Source organism: Phocoena phocoena, chromosome 21, assembly GCF_963924675.1.
Source record: "Phocoena phocoena chromosome 21, mPhoPho1.1, whole genome shotgun sequence".
Classification (NCBI taxonomy): Eukaryota; Metazoa; Chordata; class Mammalia; order Artiodactyla; family Phocoenidae; genus Phocoena; species Phocoena phocoena.
Window position 1 is genome coordinate 11445674 of NC_089239.1, and position 20600 is coordinate 11466273.

Sequence of the window (20600 nt, forward strand, 5' to 3'; positions counted from 1 at the left end):
TTCTTTTTTAATTTTATTTATTTATTATTTATTTTCGGCTGCATTGGGTCTTCATCACGGTGTGAGGGCTTTTCTCCAGTTGCGGCGCGCAGGCTTCTCATTGCGGTGGCTTCTCTTGTTGCGGAGCACAGGCTCTAGGAGCGTGGGCTTCAGTAGTTGTAGCACATGGGCTCAGTAGTTGTGGCTCACGGGTTCTAGAGCGCAGGCTCAGTAGTTGTGGCGCACGGGCTTAGTCACTCCATGGCATGTGGGATCTTCCTGGACCCGGGCTCGAATCCGTGTCCCCTGCATTGGCAGGCAGATTCTTAACCACTGTACCACCAGGGAAGCCCGAGTTTTTTATTCTTAACTACCATTTTTTTGGTGAGAGGAGGACCAGGCTATCCTCATCTGTTTATTTCAGAAATTGGTAAAATTTTAAGACACTCATTTTTTAAAAATCAGAATTGAGCTATAATTTGGGAAGAAATGAGATGTTTTCAATATTAGGTATTCCTGTCCATTAAAATGGCTCCTTTTTTTCACTCGTTCAATATTGTGGATTTGTTTAATTTCTCGCCCATTTCCTAGTAAGCTAGAAAACTTGAGATCTTTAAGGCTTTAGGACTTCCCATTAGCTTATCCAACGTCAGCCAACAAGAACCACACAGTTTTAGAGACTGAAGCTGGAAGACACTGCAGATCATCCTGTCCGATATCCACACTGGCCTATGAGAAAATTAAGCCCAAATTAAGCCCAAAATTAAGCCCAAAGAACTGAAGCACTTCCTTTATATCTAGACATATATTTATGTCTCAGTGGTGGTCCCTGATTATTACTTTGGTGTCCCTTCTATTATATCACTCTATCTCTCTTGTATCTGTTTCCTAAAATTGGCCTCTGTTTTGCTAAGGCCAGTGACCTTGACATGCATTGTATACCCCAAGTTCACTGTGGTAAAAATACCACCTTCCCACAAGTCATGAAATATGTGAGGGCAATCTACTTGTCCAGTGTCAAGGTAGCAAGACAGGTAGCTCATGTTAATGTAAAGAGGATGTTGCCTAGTGATATGAATCATGGGCTTCCTGGCCTGGGTGGGTTGGGAGTGGGGGGCCCTCAGATGGAAAGATGGAAGCTTTAAGGCACTTCTGTAAGCTGGTCTTGCTACAGGGTGGAATTATAAGATGTAAAGTGGGTTTCTTTATCATCTTGGAAACATTTTTTAAAGACATTGAGGCAACCACAGAGGGGAGATGGCAGGCTTTTCTAAATGACTAGACCGTACTCATTTAGTAGAGCAGATCTTCACCTTTTATGGGTCAAAGGACCCTTAGAGAATCTAGTAAAAAAAAAAAAAACCAATCCACTTTCCATGAAAAGGCACACACATTTCATACAAACCCTGATGGTTCAGAAGGGCAGAAAAATAAACGCGTACAAGAATCACTAGTGAAAGCAAACAGGTGACTTTGTGAGCCCTTGGATGAAGGTGAAGGTGAAAATGCAGAGTTGTGTGCAAAGCATGCTGCCTTCAGTGATCAAAGACACATTTTCTTATATGGAGGAATCTGTCATCATCTACAAGGACGGCTGCTGCTCCAGTAACGGGCGGAGGGGGGCTCGAGCAGGAATCGGTGTTTACTGGGGGCCAGGCCATCCTTTAAACGTAGGAATTAGACTTCCTGGGTGACAAACCAACCAAAGAGCAGATTCATGCAGGCTGTAAAGCCATCGAACAAGCGAAGGCTCAGAACATCAGTAAGTTGGCTCTCTACACGGACAGCATGTTTACTATCAATGGCATCACCAATTGGGTGTAAGGCTGGAAGAAGAATGGATGCAGGACAAGCCCAGGGAAGGAGGTGATCAACAAAGAGGACTTCGTGGAACTGGACAGGCTTGTCCAGGGCATGGACATTCAGTGGATGCGTGTTCCTGGACATTCGGGATTTACAGGCAATGAAGAAGCTGACGGATTAGCAAGACAAGGTGCGAAGCAACCTGAAGACTGACCAGGTCCTTTAATTCTTGGAAAAACTTGAGCCAGTGGCTGTTTGTCACCTTTACTTACTGATGTGAAAAATAAAACTATAGGCTGGACCACTGCAGTCGATGGGCAAAACAAAACAAAACAAAAAGACCCATCTATGGGTTTCACAAGCCCTGCCACAACTCTTCCCAAGGGTTTCGTGTTCTCTTAGTTAAGAATTCCTGGGGAAGAAGGAAGTAGTCTGTTAACTATTTTAGCATCAGCAGGTAAGGAAAGAGAGAAGAAATAAATTATGTGTATGTGTGAATGTGAGGATGGGAAGTCTAACCTGGGAGGCATTAATCAATAGAAAATGATTTTTCTAAAAATCTGAGTGAACATGCCCCAGGATTAAAAGAAAAACTTATTTTTTACACTCCTGGAAACAGAGCTCAGGGTACGTCAATTTACTAAGTGGACGTGCGACCACGAAATGGGAGGAGGGAACTGAGACAGTAAGAGGTTAAGCATTCTCTTTGAACACAAACAACATTGATTCAATAAATATTTATTGAGCATCTGCTAAGGAAAAGGCAGAGGGCTGAGTGCTCATCTAGAGAGATGTGGTCACTGCCCTCAAGGAAGACACACATGATAAAATCAAAGGGGCTCTAACAGTTATTTATTATAATACAGTACTATATTAGTTCTATTACTATACAGTATACTAAGACACCATTTAAATAGTCATTAGTGTTTCTTATTTTACAGATGAGGGAACAGTGGCCTAGAAAGGGTAAATACTCTTACATCCAGGATTAGAACCCAAGTCTCCTTCTCAGACTTTTTTTTTTGCGGTACGCGGGCCTCTCACTGTTGTGGCCTCTCCAGTTGTGGAGCGCAGGCTCCGGACGCGCAGGCTCAGCGGCCATGGCCCACGGGCCCAGCCGCTCCACGGCATGTGGGATCTTCCCAGACCGGGGCACGAACCCGTGTCCCCGGCATCGGCAGGCGGACTCTCAACAACTGCGCCACCAGGGAAGCCCCTGTGTGAAACTTTTGAAAACTGTAAAGCAGTGTAGAATTTAAGGAATGTTTCATTCAATAATTTTTTTTAAAAAAGAAACACATCTGTTTATCACATCCATTTTGAAATGAGATGTGCATCTTGAGAGCCTCAATCCTGTCACTGCAAGGAGATGAGTCCTGGGAAAGAGGAGAATCAGAAAGGAGGTGGCTGAGGAGGAAAGCCAACATGGACCAGCAGCACTGGTGGAGCTTATGACCAGCAGCTACCACTCGGTCAGTCCAGGGGTCACCAAAGACCACCAGTTAGAGCTTCACATGAGCCTGGCAGCTGAACACCTCCAGGGCTTACCTGTCTATTCCTTTGCTACCTCCAGACACTGCTTATTTCACATAGAAAGAGCACTTCACTCATATAACCATCGCATATGTATCTTACAGCAAACCTAGGACCTCTCTTTCTCATATTTTTTAGTACCTTGTCCTACCCCTCACTTCTAGCCCTGGTTATCTAGAACTATTGCGTGAAGTTTCCAAAAGAAGTGCAAGGAGACATTAAAAAAAAAAAAAAGAGGATAAGGAACTATCCCTTTATGCATACCATGTGTGTGGTACCTCAAAGACTCTTCAGAGTGGACCAGTTCTCCTATTTATTCTTTTCTTTTCAGTCCGTACAAACAGTCCCCTATTATAAATTAGGAATGTCTGGTATCATAATCTGGACAAAAAATTGTTTAGAAAATGTAGTCGTAAGTTCAATGATTTTCCATAAAGACAGATTATTAAGGGGCAGTGAGAAATTTGCATGTCCACGTTGCCTGCCAAGATATGTCCTGTCCCTAGGGAGGCAGAGCCATTAAAAGATGAAACACAGAAGTATATCAATGGGATTCCGATTCACAACGTATCTTTAAAATAGAATGCCTAAAGGTATCTTGATGGTACTTTATAAATATCATCAATATAAAAGGGAGCTAATGGGGGCTTCCCTGGTGGCGCAGTGGTTGAGAGTCCGCCTGCCGATGCAGGGGACGCGGGTTCGTGCCCCGGTCCGGGAGGATCCCGCATGCCTGGGAGCGGCTGGGTCCGTGAGCCATGGTCGCTGAGCCTGTGCGTCCGGAGCCTGTGCTCCGCAGCGGGAGAGGCTGCAACAGTGAGAGGCCCGCATACCGAAAAAAAAAAAAAAAAAAAAAAGGGAGCTAATGGGTATTTTTCAACTGGGGGAATTCAGAACAGGGAATATCAATACCTTTTACGCTTACTTGGTTCACTCACTAACTCATATATCCTACACAGTGTTATTTAACACCTACTAAATGCACTTTGCTGGGTTACAAAGATGCATAAGATTTGGACCTTGCTCCAAACAAAAGTCTGGTGGCCTTTTTTGAACCATTATTTTTCCCTTCCCAATCCCCCCAAGTTAGCCATCTTTGGAAAACAGAAGTAGTACAACATATGAACTGGATATATTTAAAATGTGACTATTAAAATACTTGTTTTACCTTGGAGTGCATAGTCCCATAAAAGGTATGTTATAGACAGTGGTTGTGTCTCAATCTAGTTTAACACAGAAAACTATTTCACCTAGTATATGCCCCAAATCTATACATATGCTACATGATAGGAGACAATGACATTGATATTATAGTTAGAATTTCAAAACACACTCTAAAACTTAAGTAACTGGCTGTATTTTTTTAGTATAAATTTTAATTCATTGTGACTTTAGAGTATATAAAATATTTTTTAAAAACAGAAAAAAGGGACTTCCCTGGTGGCACAGTGGTTAAGAATCTGCCTGTCAATGTGGGGGACACGGGTTCAAGCCCTGGTTCGGGAGGATCCCACATGCCACGGAGGAGCTAGGCCCGTGAGCCACAACTACTGAGCCTGTGCTCTAGAGCCCGTGTGCCACAACTACTGAGCCCGCATGCCACAACTACTGAAGCCCACACGCCTAGAGCCCGTGCTCCGCAACAAGAGTAGCCACCGCAACGAGAAGCCCATGCGCCGCAACAAAAAGTAGCCCCCGCTTGCCACAACTAGAGAAAGCCCGCGCGCAGCAACGAAGACCCAACGCAGCAATAAATAAATAAATAAATAAGCTTTAAAAAAAAAAATCATTCATCATAAACAATGTAGAAAAACCTGTTAATATTTTGACTGAAAAATAGATCTAAGGTATGAGGGAAATTTCACTCTAGTGGGATGAAAAGGTAAAGGGAAATATTTGAGTTGACCCTAAAGGGGTCAAAAGAGTGAGGCATTGGTTTCTTCATGTTACTTTCAAATATTTCCAGGGACATCCAGACACTCACTTTTGTTCATGACAAATTTTATTTTGTGGTCAAGAAAGGAGAAGAGAAGATGGAAAAGACCAGAAAGTGGTGTGAGAAGAGGTTTTCCTGAAATAAACAGGAAATAGGTGGAAGTGAGATGGAGAAAAACAAAACAAAACAGAAGGGGCTTAGACAGGATGTCTAGGTAGATATGAGAAGGAAATTGATTCTTGGAGCTAAGATTAACTGTGCAGCGATAACTAAAAGGGAGAAGGAAAGTAGGTGTGTGGACCACTCAAGCAACCTTTTGAAGTAATTGGCAAAAGATGGGATCACAGGATTCCAACCCAGTTACCAGGTGGCAGCTTGGATGCCAAACAACTTGGAAGAGAAAGAGGAGCATATGCAAATGCAGCCCACAGCTTAGATGTGACCTTAAATGGACAAATGTGTATCCGTGAGCCTCTCTAAAAAGGCCTTCCTATATTCATGCTTGTTGAGTTTCAAGCTTGTGTTCTTTGAGAAAGCGACATTTTAAAAACAACTTTGTAGTCACGACCATTTCAGACTCATTAATTTCACCCTTCATCCTCATCACTCTCACAGCATGAAATCTTGCAAATACTGTTTTGTCTAACCTTCCTCAATCTATTTAATGCAGAACATTAAAACCATTTCTTGTGCATTAAAAATCTTGGTTGCAGATCTTTGTGTTTCAAAAGGACATGGAAAAGCAAAACTACACCAAACAAGAGAGGATTTCAGTTGCGTAAATTTCCCATAATTTCATTACTATACGAGGTGTCAATGAAGAGAGCTCAGGAATCTGGGCTGCCTGAATCCATTTGTTATATGAGGTGCATGTGAGTTGACAATGAACTTCTACCAATATGTATTGAAAATTTTGGGTTCCTGGGGATCATATTCAAGACCCGGCAGGGGACTTCCCTGGTAGTCCAGTGGTTAAGAGTCCACCTTCCAATGCAGGGGATGTGGGTTCAATCCCTGGTTGGGGAACTAGGTTCCCACATACCGCCGGGCAACTAAGCCCATGCACCTCAACTACTGAGTCCGTGCACCAGAACTACTGAGCCAATGCACCACAACTAGAGAACTACTGAGCCAATGCACCACAACTAGAGAGCTCGCTCCACGCACTCTGGAGCTCACACCCCGCAATGAAAGATCCCGCATGCCACGACGAAGATCCCATGTGCCGCAACTAAGACCCAACGCAGCCAAAAATAAAAATAAATAAATAAATATTTTTTTAAAAAAGACCCTGCAGCAGGATTCCTATTCATAATGAGTCTATCATCAAAACAGGGGCCTCCAGAAAAAGAGATCAGCATATGTGAAATAACACTAACTTACAAACAGATCATTAATTTATTTGAAGGGGAAAAAGTCTGCCATGGATTATGGTAATTAATTTAATTAATTGGAGAACAGATTGAGCTAAATATGAATGTTTTTTTCCAGAGATGCTCCCTAATGTTTGCTTAAAGCAAGACATGGCTTTTGAAGAACTGTCCTATTTCCATTCAAGGACTCTAGAGAGCCAGCTGTCTAGCTTTAGCTACCCATCTGCATGTGTGTACATGCTTATGTCCACTCAAAACAGTTCTGGACATACACATAACAAATATCAACAGTGTTTCATTCAGGACAATAGAATTAAAGGGAAGGAATAAAGGGTAAAATAAGGAGAGAGATTTTAGTTTTTCATGTCCTATATATCCTTCCATCCTGTTTGAGTTTTCCATGTGAATATGTAAAAAATAACCACTTAAATATAAAAACACTCATACATTGTGCTCCAGTGAAAATACAAAACATCTGGGCCTCTGTTCTTGCTTGATAAAACACTGGGAGGAAGAGTCTCTTTGGGGCCCTGACTCCGCCTACCCATGTAAGAACAGTTGAGGCACTCAAACTGTCCAATCGCTTTAAGCAGTAGCCATGGCAGTCTGAATTTTCCTCATGCTTTTGGAACTTTGAAATGACAGAAACAGGATAACTATGGGGTCACTGCTCACACATGAAGAACTCAGTATCAAGTCGAAAAAGATGGAGTCCTTTGTGGATCCATTTGAATGGTTAGCTTCCAGACTATGATTAGCAGGTCTTACTTACCATTTCCTGAGCAGCAGAATATATAATACATTAATTGTATAATAAATGTCAATGTCTACTACACTAACACCTAACAATAAACTAAGTGGCTTTTATATTGTGAATTGCCAAGTGAACTGTTGAGTTTTCTGCAGAGCTAAGATGTGGTTCTTTCCCAATATAATTTTGAAGTGCATGGATCTGGGATGCACTGATATGAGGGAGGCACATACAATACTTGCCACTTCTAAGAACTCAAATGGAAGTGATTCCAGGTACACAAGTGCCACCTTCCCATATTTTGAGGAGGAGCCCTGACCTGTATTTTTAAGCTCCTTTAGTAATTTTGATGTGTTTCAGGGTTTAGAAACGAATCTACCTTGCCTTGAAGGAATTCCTAGGCGTTACAGTGGCCTTTCTGTAAAGATCACCACCACCAGGCTGTTACCAACCTGGAGAGACTGAGTATTTTTTGAGCTACAATTTCATATAGTACAACTTTCGTCTAATGGACTCCTTTTGACCAGGATTGAATTTTAAAGATCACAGCGTACAGAATCTGACGGCATGAGAAAACTGAGCTCAGAACGGTGTGACGTCTGATGTAGCGTAAGATAACTGTTAAATTTTTCAACAAACAATTTCTTACATACATACCATTAGGGCCTAAAGAATTTTCCTAATAAAGCCAAAATCTGTACATCTTTGGTGAGCAAATCTGTCATGGGATGGTTAAAGATTTCTCATAAAAGTCTCTGATTCATGACGATGAAGCATCAAGTAATAAAAACAGATTCGCCACTACCACCTTCCCTTTTACTTCTGGCTGCCATGAGCTGCCAAGGTGATTGCTCCGCAAATCCGCCTGTTAGGCCATTGAGGCTGTGTGTATGTCATGCCTAAATGGACATTTAACGTTTCTCAAGTTCCTAGCAGGAAGGACATATGCAAAGGCATAAACAAACTAGAGCACTCTTTAAATTTCTGTTATGAAAGGTAAACATTTGCTAATCTATGGAAGACTTTATACTAGGTTTCTAAATTTGAGGATGTAAAAATATCAACTAATCCCGACCGTGAACTTCACGCAGAATTAGAAAATTAAATCTGATGGTATTCTCTATAAAACATTCAGGATCACAAAGAAGGTTTAACAAGTTGGATTAAATACATAAAATAAAAGCTGACAGGAAATTAAACCAAATACTAATTCTATGTTATCCTTTGACACATTTTCTGAGGTTTGTATTTGGAAGATGATATTTACAGACAGTCAAAACAAGCTGGCCAAATAGTTTCAAAGTCCTATGTGACTGACTCTTCAGCATAAGGCAGTCTAAACGGTTAAATGAACTTTTTCCTCTTCGAAACAGATGATTTTGGCATTGTAAAACTGTCACGTCTATCCACAACTTCAAAATGAGGTCGGGGGGGGGGGGGGCGTTCCAGAAACAATTCCAGAAGACAATTTATTTTTCTTATTCTTAAAGATCTCATCACCATCAATTAGTATTCATTAATCATCCCAGCCTGCTCTGTAGAACTGAAACGCCTCCTGCCTGAATCGAAGCCCATCTACCTTTGATGTACACAGTGGTAACACCTCATTTATTCTGCATTGTTAGGGAATGAAGTGATGCATGGCAGAGGATTTTCTAGAAAACAGATGCTTGTTTGTTTTTTACAAAGAGACCTCTACTTTTATTCACCATGTTTAAGTGAAATCTTTCTAACATGTACCAAGATTCATCCGGATTCTTAAATATGTTACGGGAAACTTAACATAACATTAATCATCAGCATAAACTTAAGCTAAAAACTTCTAAAGTTGTTGTCAGGAGACATCAGTAATTTAACAACATTATCAAGAGGCAGCTGAGAGGATGGAGTGGAATTTTCTGGGGAGGCAATCGAGCGCTGGCATTAAGAAACTAGGCTGCAGTGGACCCGGGCTCTGCCTCTGATCAGCTGTGCAAACTTCATCAGTTATTGAAGCTTTCTGCCCAGTAGCTTCCTCATTAAAATAGTAACAACAGCACTCACTTACTGAATTGTTGGAAAGATGAAATTCTTGCAAAAGGCTTAGACCAGTGACTAGCACAACATAAACAAATCTTAGCGCTTGTGATGGTTAGTCTTGCTTTCATTTTTTACTGTTTTATAGGAAATCTGTTCTATTCTGGGAAACCGGGTACCATGTTTGCATATAATAGAGCATAAACTGAGCTTAAAGCAGGAAGTCTATGAGCTATTTTGGCTGCTTCAAAATGGTCTTCATTTAGAACTTTTTAAAAATTGTAGTAAGAACATTTTATATGGGTTCTACCGTCGCGATAAGTTTTGAAGTGTACAATGCAGTACCGTTACCGATGGGCACAGTGTTGCAAAGCAGCTCCCCAGAAGTTATTCATCTTACAGAACTGAAACTTTACAACCACTGAATAGCAATGCCCCATTTTCACCTGCTCCCAGCCCCTGGCAACTACCATTCTACTCTCTGCTTCTATGAGTTTGGCTACTTTAGATACTTACATAAGTGGAATCATAAAGTATTTGTCCTTCTGTGACAGGCTTATTTCACTTAGCATAATGTCTTCAAGATTCATCTATGTTGTCACATCTAGTAGGATTTCCTTCTTTTAAAAGGCTGCGTAAAATTCCATTGTATGTATATAACACATCTTCTTTATCCATTCATCTGTTGATGGACATTTAAGTTGCCTTCATATCCTGGCTATTGTAAATGATGCTGCAATGAATATGGGAGTAAAAAGTATCTCTTCAAAACCCTGACTACAATTTTTTGGGGGAAAATACTCAGAAATTGGACTGCTGGATTATATGGTAGTTCTATTTAAAATTTTTTTCTGTACTGTTTTCCGTAAAGGCGGCACTAATTTACAGTCTTACCCACCCTTTACAGTCCCACCAACAGTGGGAACTTCTCATCATTCTCGCCAAATTTTGTTTTTTGGATAATAGCCATCCTAACAGGTGTGAGGTAATATCCCCTTGTGGTTTTGATTTGCATTTCCCTGATGATTAGCGATGCTGACCATCTTTTCATGTACCCGTTGGCTAATTGTATTTGTTCTTTGAAGACATTTCTATTAAAGTCCCTTGCCCATTTTAAAATCTGGTTGTTATTATTTTTCTCTTCTTATTTGTTTTTCTATTGAGTTGTAGGAGTTCCTTTTATATTTTGGACAGTAACTCCTTATCAGACATATGGTTTCAAATATTTTCTCTCATTCTCTTAACTTAGAGATTTTTGACTCTGCCCCAGAATGTGCAAATTTCTGGATACCTAACCCATTAAAAAACACCCACGCATGAACATGAACTCAAGTAACTTGGAGATGGACTTGGCTGAAACAACCTTTTTAAAATATTTTTTTATGAATGATATCATTAATAAAAAAAAAACAAAGGGAAGGGTTAGGACAAAACAAATGGCCTTAAAAATTGCAAAGCAGAGGCTCACATAGGATACATTACTTTCAAGCATTTTTGATATCAAATATTTTAAATTGATATACTAATTACTCTTTTATACATTCACTCAAATAGGCCTTTACTTTCACATGGTATAAATTACTTTAGCTGGAATTACATGGGTTACTATGACTAAAATGGCACTTAAAAATAGTTTGTAATAGTTTGTTCACTAATGCAGAAATACTTCTTTATGCTTTGGAAGTCACAAGATTCCTTTAATAATGTTCCTGCCTTTCCCTTACCTATTTTCGAACACTGCAACACGGTTCTGTTTAAAAACTGAGATTATAGGACATCTAGCAGCTCCTGAGCTTAGGACACAGACAATAAACAAATGAGGTCAGCCAGCTTACTCTGCCGATGCCTGTATGGTTTGGGCAACTAGGCAGGAATTAAGGCAGCTTTAATTGAATTGCTACTCTTGGTTTTATCCTTGGGCCTCACAGACCACAGGATCTGTAGAACCTCAAACCTGCCTTAGAAATCTAAGAGTTTAAAGACCCTGAGGGCCAAAGACTTCATTCCTATGACCTTACACACTTATGCAGAACCGGCAGATGATGTAATGTGGGTTTCACCCATGAGATTCCCGGTGTTTCATTTTTTCCGAGTGAAAAACTCCTCTCTGCTCTCTGCCGAAGGATGCTAATTGTCGATGTGGCTGCTAAATGAACAGGTTTAGGAAGTACTTTGATTTCTATGAAAGTAACATATTCTAGAAATACAAAGTGCATAGAACCCTCTTAAACATGACTCATGATTGGAGATATGTCTGGAATCCAGGTTTCTTCGTGTCCTCCTGGAACAAAGCACATGTATACAGATGAAGCTGAGCTTAAAACAGGAAGTCTCTAGACCTTTACCCACTGGGTTTTGGAGATACATGTAAAAATGTAGACACACTGAAGTAAATGATCTGAGCTGAATCTACAGCGTTTAGGTATTGTCCAGGGGTTGGCAAAGTTTTGCTGTAAAGAGCCAAACAGTTGATAAGTTATGTTTTACGGGCCATATGATCTCAGTTGGAACTAGTCAACCAGGCTGTTTTACTGCAGAAGTAGCCGCAGACAGGATGGAAACAAATGGTCATGGCTCTGTTCCAATAAAACTTTATTGACAAAACCAGGTATCAGGTCAGATTTGGTCCATTGCTGCAGTTTGTTGACTCCTATTATAACAAAAGATGTATAGGGTGCATGGTCTAAGAGATTGAGTTAGACTCCCAGCTCTGACATTTATTCTCAGAAAGTTTAGAAAGTTCTTAAACTTTTGGAAAGCTCTTAAACTTTTCTGAGGCTCCATTCTTTGTGATAAGGAGATAACAATACCTAGTTCAGGGGCCTGTGATGAGGATTATATGAGACAATGATTGTAAAGCGCTGAGCTTGTTGGCTGGCACATCCAGCAAACTTATGTGGTACATATCAGTTCCTTTGCATTACTCCGTTCCTGCTTCCTTAAGACATCTTCTACCAGAAGGAAGTACATCCTTGTACCAGGTTTACAGGACCCTAGCAACACCAGCATCAAGTCTGGTTACCAAAGGGAGGTAGGCAGACATGGCACTCCTATAAAATAGTCATGAGAAGATGAAGCACAGAACGAGGTTGTTTTTTTTTTTTTCCTACAGGATTTGGCAGATACTGTACCATCCTAATACCTTTCAATTTCAGAATGGATGAATTGGGCCAGAATCGCCCCTGTCATTAAGCCTGCCTAAGCAGATGACACAGCCCCAAACAGGACAGAATGTGTGTGTATGTGTGTGTGTGTATGTGTCTGCATGTATGTGCACATGTATGTGCATTGTTTTAAATGCTGTACACTATGAAATATGACACGAATATAATATTACACGGCTAATAAACGTATGCGCACTGCAGAGCAGTGCCACATTTCTCATTTCCCGCGCCCATATATCTAGTTCGACGACGGAAGTCCTAGGACCACCCCCATCTCACCCTCCAGCAACCAAGGGAAAGGAGAAAACCAAGTTTTCTTGAAATCGTTCCTGCCTGACTTCTAAAAGCCATTGCCTCAGACCTCACCAAGCACATTTTTTAGATAACATGATTCCTATTGAGATTACAAGCTATTTTTAAAAAATAGAAATGGTAAATAAAAACTTTCTCATTGAGGGTATTTTTTATTCCCAAGCTTACAAACAGTATTTCATGAAACCTCCAATGACTAGGTGAGGTTGACAGGAAGATAAACTCCAGAGTCAGGCTGCCTGGGTTGGAATCTTCCCTCTGCTACTGAATGACTGTGACCACAGGCAAATTACTAAACCTCATTTTCTTTGCCTGAGAAATTCCTATTTCATAAATTGGTTGTGAAGATTAAATTAGATAATGCATGGAGCGCTCTTAGGGTATCTAACATATGAGAAGTCCTCATTAAGTGTGAGTTATTGTTATTGTTATCATACCCACTTAAAAGACATAAACCACAAAGCACTAAGAGTCATGTGATCTTCTGGATGTTTGCCTGGGACCAGAGCTCAGACTTGGTCTTCCACACCACCGCGTGAGGACTGCTTCTGCATGCAGTCTATCAAATCATATGACCTTTGTAAGTCCATGCTACCATATTTAAAGTATTTCACTGATGAAGATGCTCATTCTTATTAATTTTAAACTCTAATTCAAGAAGTCAGAGAGAGAAAGTGAGTGCCTGGGATGTAGGGACACAGGAGAGGAAACGATGAATTCGTTTTTGTTTTTTTTTTTTTGCGGTACGCGGGCCTCTCACTGCTGTGGCCTCTCCCGCTGCAGAGCACAGGCTCCGGACGCGCAGGCCCAGCAGCCATGGCTCACGGGCCCAGCTGCTCCGCGGCATGTGGGATCTTCCCGGACCGGGGCACGAACCCGCGTCCCCTGCATCGGCAGGCGGACTCTCAGCCACTACGCCACCAGGGAAGCCCCTGAATTCGTTTTTATGGTTACTATTAGATTACCATTTGAATTGTCTCCGTCCTTTTTATTAACAATATGCATCCAGGATGCACATCCAACTTTCTTTTTGCTTTCAAACTTGTCAAATCCGGGTAGGCTACTTAGGGCGGGAGCACACGCAGATAACGGCAAGAAGAGAGATGAGGTTTCTATTCTCCTCTTTGAAACACCACACTCCGCAGAATGACAGTTACCTGGCCGCCACCTCTCAATGCCAGTCACTCTACCTGACAGCGGATTTGACTTTTTCATCTATTTCATCAGGGATCTATTCCTTATCTCGTTTCTCCCTTCTTCAGTGGATCTGAGCTCCGAACTCCCCTGGAAGCTCCTTTGACAGGATTGAGCTCCCAAGGGCTTAAATAGAGACTTGAAGTCAGATGAAACCATTGCGGTGAGATGCTTAATACTTGAGATTCTAATAATCTTAAATAGAAACATCCTCCGGATTACAGAACGGGCACCTTGGCAGCATGCTTGAACTTTTCCAAGTATCATTCCACCAGGTGATAAAAGATTTCATTGAAGAATGACAGCAACTATATATTTATAAAATGCCCCTGCATTTAAGGATGTGAAGACGCCCCATAAACTATCAGTCATTTTTCTCTTACTGAAAAGTCTGGGGCTCACTGAGAATGAAATTTTTCCAAGGTCTCATAAAATCAGCACCAGATTTGAGAAGTCCAAGTTGTCTGAGAAAAGAATCCAGTGCAATCCACCTGACTGCTTGATTTCCCACCATCCTTTTCGTGTCCACATAAATGTTTCAAGGCTAACTTTCCTGACGAGCATGAATGCTGAGCATTTATCAGACACACTGGATAGTTGTAGAATATTACATAATTGTATGGCATGCACCAAGTTAAGACTGTACAGCAACCCATCTCAACCAAAATAAAGAAGGTAGACTTCACCTCACGGTAACTCCTGTTAAAGGGGAGAAAACAAGTGGGAGAAATTCTAATGATGTGTTACACTTGCCCTAAAATTTCAAGTGACACATTGGATGCCTTAAGGCAGACATTGAGTAATCTTTAAATTTCGGGCACTGTGTATTACAAGCCTATTAGGAACAAATTAGGTTATATATGAAAAAGTCCTAATAAAGCATAGTACTGAGAGCCAGGAGAAAAAAGCTCTAAATTTGGTCATCCTAATAACTAGATCTGCGACCCCAGGTAAGGCATTTCAATCACCTTTCATAAGCCTTCTCATTCCTGAGATGATGAATAGCCTAGGTGACACCTATAGATCTTTCTAGCTCTGGCACTGTCACAAGAAAATAGACTTGGTAGCTTGCAGGATATCAGGCTTGGCACTCAGGACTGCTATGTAATAGGTGATGTGTCTTTTTGTTACCTCAGGCTTTCCTTTCTTTACTGTTTCAACTTTTCTTTCCCTCACTAACCCTCTTTGTTTCTTCAGCCACTCAGGGTCCTACTCTCAATCAGAATTTGATTCCAAGGAAGGGACAGAACTGATCCATTACGTGTTCATATGAAGTTAAGGCCATGTGGTCCTTATTTAAAGGCATGAGAGCTTTAAGTCTGAAATCCCCCTAATTTCGTGTGGCCTCCACCTCAAATGTGGATCATAAATCCAACCACATCTCTGTGTTCAGTGACACCACTTTAGTTTTGCCGCCATCATGCTTCACCTGGACGCTGCCACAGAGTCACAATTGTTCTCTCTGCTGCCTCATCTGGTCACACAGCAGCCTTACTGCCCTTCACAAGGTCCATTCGATCAGCTAAGCCCCTTGCTGAAATCCCTCAAATGACTTCCCATTGTATTTAGAATAAAATCTCAACCCTACCATGGCCTACAAACACCTGTGTAACTTGAGCTCAGCCAGTCTCTTCCATCTTTTCCGTTCGTTCCTTGGGTCACGGAGACTTTTTCTTTTTTTAATTTTTTGAGCACACTGGACTCATTCCTGCCTTTGGGGCTTTTCACTTCTTATCCTCTCTGCCTAGACCCCTCCTGTCCTATAAACCTCAGGTCCACCTGAGAGGAATGTTGACACAACCTCATTAGCGAACCCCCTGACTGCACCTGGTTATTCTTTCTCTGCCCCACCGCTGCTTTGTTGTCTCTCACTGATCAGTGCTTGAAATTATCCTATTAATTGTGTATTATCTGCACTCCCCTCACTAGAATATAAGTGCGATGACCTTGCCTCTCCTGACCATCATTCTATTTCCAGTGCACTGATAAGCGTCCAGTACAGAGCAGGCCCTCAACAAATGTGTGATGAAGGAGAAAGGTAGTAGATAACAGAAGAAGGAAAAAAGTGAAATAAAAAAGTTTTTATCCTCTAAGACCAAATGAAGACAGTGCTCCGAATTAGGTGACTGATCTTAAATGAGGCTCTTGCAAGCCGTGATGTCACTTGTTTTACACTTAGTGATGGCCTCCTTTGGGCGTAGTTTCAGGTGTGGGGATATGTGTGGTGGGTGAAGGGGGCATGCCACAGTGCCCTTGTCTTCCTGGCTTTGTACTTTTCTGTATCAGATGCTCAGGGACATGATCTGGCTACGTGTGTTTCTTTGTGAGGCCCACAGGCCTCTCAGCATGGTGACGAGACGGTACCCCTTGAGCTGTATTTCTCTCAGATATGTGTCTGAGAGGAAGTGTTATGACCAAGGTCCAAAACAAGATAGTGACAAAACAAGGAGAGAAGCATATCTTAGTACCAATCGTACAGCAATTGCACCAGAGCTGGGACTATAAACTCGGGCTCTATGAGCCAGTCCATCACACATAATCTTATTTATGGAAAAAACTTACGGAAAGCCTACTTTGTGAGCCACTGACTTCTTTATTCCTTCTTGCATATAATTTGTTTCCCAGTCCTGGGGAGCCTTTCAGCGTGGAGGCTTTCAGAAGAGTCTCCTTGGTGGTTTTTAGGTCCTCAAACATTACGCGTATTTTATTAAATATGAATAACTTTATACTTCTGGCCTACAGAGGAAAGGCTGGCCCCAGGGTAACAGTGGATCGGTGAAGAACTGCCACTCAGAGCTTTACGGGCATTGCATGTGTGAAGACATGGCAGAATAACAGGTAACTGTTTGGACTTCTTAATCACAATTGTTTTCTGGAAAGGATTTGATAAGCTCACCCACACTGGATAATAAATGAATTGTAAGATTTTGGAAAGACTTGCGTTAGCGACATGAGGAAGGCTCCATTGCCTTAAACCGTAAGAATAAAGCTGTAATGGGAAATTTTCAGGCAATTAAGGAAATAGGTTTATATGTCTAGAGGCAGAGGTTTCTACACAGCATTTCTGAAAGTCTCTGCAGACTGCCTCCTACTTTTCTTAACATCTATCTTCTTATCTGGAAAATGGACATCATAACACTGAACTTTCAGGGCTGTTGTGAGACAAATACATTTAAAGTGCCCACCAAGGGGAGTGGAGCTGACACCGAGCTCCACAAAGGGCCCTGCCTGTTGGTGTCGGAGGGCTGTGAGCTCAGCCCGCTGTGGGGTCTGGGAAACTAATTTCTTTGTGTTTTGCCCTCCTTTATTCATAACATTTACCATGCTTCATCATCTTTCTAGCTTAGGGCAGAGAACAGAAAACAAAAATATCAAAGTATCAAAACATCAATTTTAACAATTAGTCTGTTGGTCTGGGTATACACTCCACTCTGTGAATGCCAAGCAGATATCTATTCTACTTCCTCTCCATTTTTACATGTCTTGCTTTTATAAAACCGGGCCTTTTCAGTTACCAGATTCTAGGGAGAAATAACTGGGAAAGGCCCTAGATCTTACATGCCTAAAGGCTCTGGAATGTCGTGGCTTTTATTTTTCTTAGCCGGAGGGCATACAAATATTTAACTGTGAATCATCTGAGCTGGGACTTCCTTAGAGTAACAGTGGCAGGACTTGGAGAGCCTTTCTTTTGTCAACGTCTGGATAATCAGGGACCTCAGAGGATATTTACTCAACTACTGATCAGAGCCCTTTGCTCCTCCTTTTCCGAGGAAGTGCCCTCTGGAAAGTCTCAGTGCTCCCAGATTATTTTTTCTAAGATGCCAGTGAGCTTTTTAATATTAGAGATTCCTGGGCAGTTTTCATGATTCCAATGCAGAACATTTTTATTTTTTCTATACTCATTCATTCAACAGATATATTTGAACAGCTTCTACATGCCAGACACCGAGAAGACTACTAGGGAAAAGGATGAAAAAGACAAACTCCAAACCCTAAAATAAATAAAAAAATATCACAGTCTTAGAGGTGATATAGATGAATTAAAATAGAAGACCTAAGTGCTGTGACGTAGCATAGGACAGATTCAACGGGATGAAATGAATGAATGTTACTAACCGTGCAGGAGAGCCATCAGAGAAGATTCGAGGAAGTTTTGCAGAGGAGGAAGCATTTCAGCAACGGAAAAGATGAGCAGAAATTACCAGTGGGAACTGTGGGGATAAAAAGTGTTACTCCAAGCTGAGGGATGACGAAGACCTAGTCGTATGAAAGAACCTATGTGTTTACAGGGCTGGCAATAGCTTAGTGAGGGCAGAACTGATATCGAGAAGGACCCTGTGGGCTCCTGGGCACGAAGCCTTTTTTGTCCCCCCCCCATTTCTTGTCGGCAAGACTCTAGCCTCCATGACCTTCCCTGAGTCCCAAAGGGCAGATTCGAACAGTTGCTAATCAGGGAGGAGCAGCCAAGAGACCACCTGAGGCGAGATTCAAGGGACCAGAGAAGCTCATCAAGTTTAGGAGACGGACCACCTGAGACCCTGCACACACCCTAACCTTGTCAGCGACCCCACCCATGAACCGTTGTTATAAAGCCCTCCTCAAATCCTCCAGCAATGGGACACAGTTTTCGAGGCAGGAGCCCACTGTGTCCCCCTTTGCCCGGCAAAGCAATAAAGCTATCCTTTTCTACTTCACCCAAAACTCCGTCCCCAAGATTCAGTTCAGCACCAATGCAGAGAGGCTGTGATTCTGGCATCAGGACATGCATTTTGTACACAGTCAGAGCAGGGAAACAGGCTGGGAAAAATACGGACCAGATCCCAAAGCTCAAGGTTTCTGAGGAGTGAACCGTGTGTGGATAGAGGTGTTTTAATAGTGTTTCAAGGTAGGTGGCTTTAAGCAAACATTTTATATGAAAAACTGATTTTTCATCAGTCAAAAAAATAAGGACACTTGTTTAACTTTGAAAATATGTATTACATGAAATTTTTAAACTGTAGGTTCTTCTCCTACATTTAAATTATAGTTCCCTTACTAAAACTGTATTTATTCAGTACTCATTCAGGGTCACACTCATTTCATAAATTAAGGAACAACTAAGTTTAGTTTTTGTAAGCATCTGACTTCTATGGATAGGACTCCATTTAAAACAATTCAATAAATATTTATTCAGGGGGTCTCACTGTGCCCAGCACAGTGTCTGAAAGACATAGCAGGAGTCCAGACCCTAAACCCAAGTTAACGTCATAGGACAGGAGCTAAATGCACTGTGGCGTCAATGTCATGTCCCTGGTGAAAAGAATGAATGAGGGCTTTGCCTAGTGACTTGGAGGGACTGTGGAGTGAGAACAGCAACACACACAAAGTTACACTTAATATGATCCCATTTTTGAAAAACCAACAATTTCCATGAATGTAAGTGAGACATGAGGCCACGAGAGAAGAAAATAAATGGATTTTTTTCACACATCGATTTTTAAGGCATCTTACCAGGACAGGCAACACTGGGAGGAGGAGGGCAGACAGGTGCATGATTTAAAAAAAAAAAAAAAAAATGATGATGATGATATGGTCCCATTTAACTCTCTGTGTGGGTATGGGTGGGTCGTACATTAACCGAATGCATGAAAGGATAAAAACCAAAATTTTAATGATGATTATTTCATGCTCAGGGTAACAGGACTCTAGGTAATCTTTCCTTCCTTCAGCATATTTTAGGCATTGACTTAATTTTCACAATGGGCAAGTACTATTTATATAATAAAAAAGCTATTTTTACCACGAGAGGTAGGGAGTTCACAGACCAGCTAGCAAAGGACAGAAAGGCTGTGTGGCACAGTGGCTAACTGCATATACTGTGGAGCCTGACCCCCGGGGCTTGAATCCTAGCGCTTCTTATTAGCTACGAGACCATAGGAAATGTAGTCATTCCCTATGCCTCAGTTTTCCGACCTAAAAATTGGTCAAAATAATAGTACCTACCTTCATGGAGTTTGATGAGGATGACACAAATTATCATTTGTAAATCACTTAGATTAGTGTCTGGCACACAGGAGAGAGTACACAGGTGTTTGTTACGTGAAATAAATAATTGTAATAGAGTGTCCTAAGTGCCGTGATTAAAATCTCCAAGGAAGACTAGGGGAGCACACAGAAAAGTGACTGGTTGGACCTGGGGTCTTGGTCTAGAAGGGGGTCAGGGAACCTTCTCAAAGTAGAATAAAAACCTGGACGAATGGTGAGGTCATTTAACATTCTACTTGGACTTAGCCAGAGAGAGAACGGGAAAGGAGGTATCCCAGGGAGCAAAGAGGACAAATCAATGTCTCAGGTGAAAGAGACGCTCTCGTGTCTGTTTTTTGTTTGTTTGTTTTACCAACAGCGTGAAAGAGAGCAAGGTGTTCACATCTAAAGAATGGGATCTAAATGTGTTGTCTGCCCCATCAAGGGCTGAAGAATTGCCATCCTTCTTTTACCTCTACTGCATTTTTTTACTTCCTTCATCACCCTCCTGCCTGAGATGTTTCAGTTCCATTTGA

General features: G+C 41.5%; 1 protein-coding gene and 1 pseudogene across 1 annotated transcript in view; one reads left to right on the top strand and one right to left on the bottom strand.

Moving 5' to 3' along the window:
- The window catches only part of NRG1 (neuregulin 1), a 1020295-nt gene that overhangs the window by 380976 nt on the left and 618719 nt on the right, over positions 1–20600 (bottom strand). The window lies entirely within an intron of this gene.
- On the top strand, positions 1298–1995 carry LOC136141899 (ribonuclease H1 pseudogene; annotated as a pseudogene).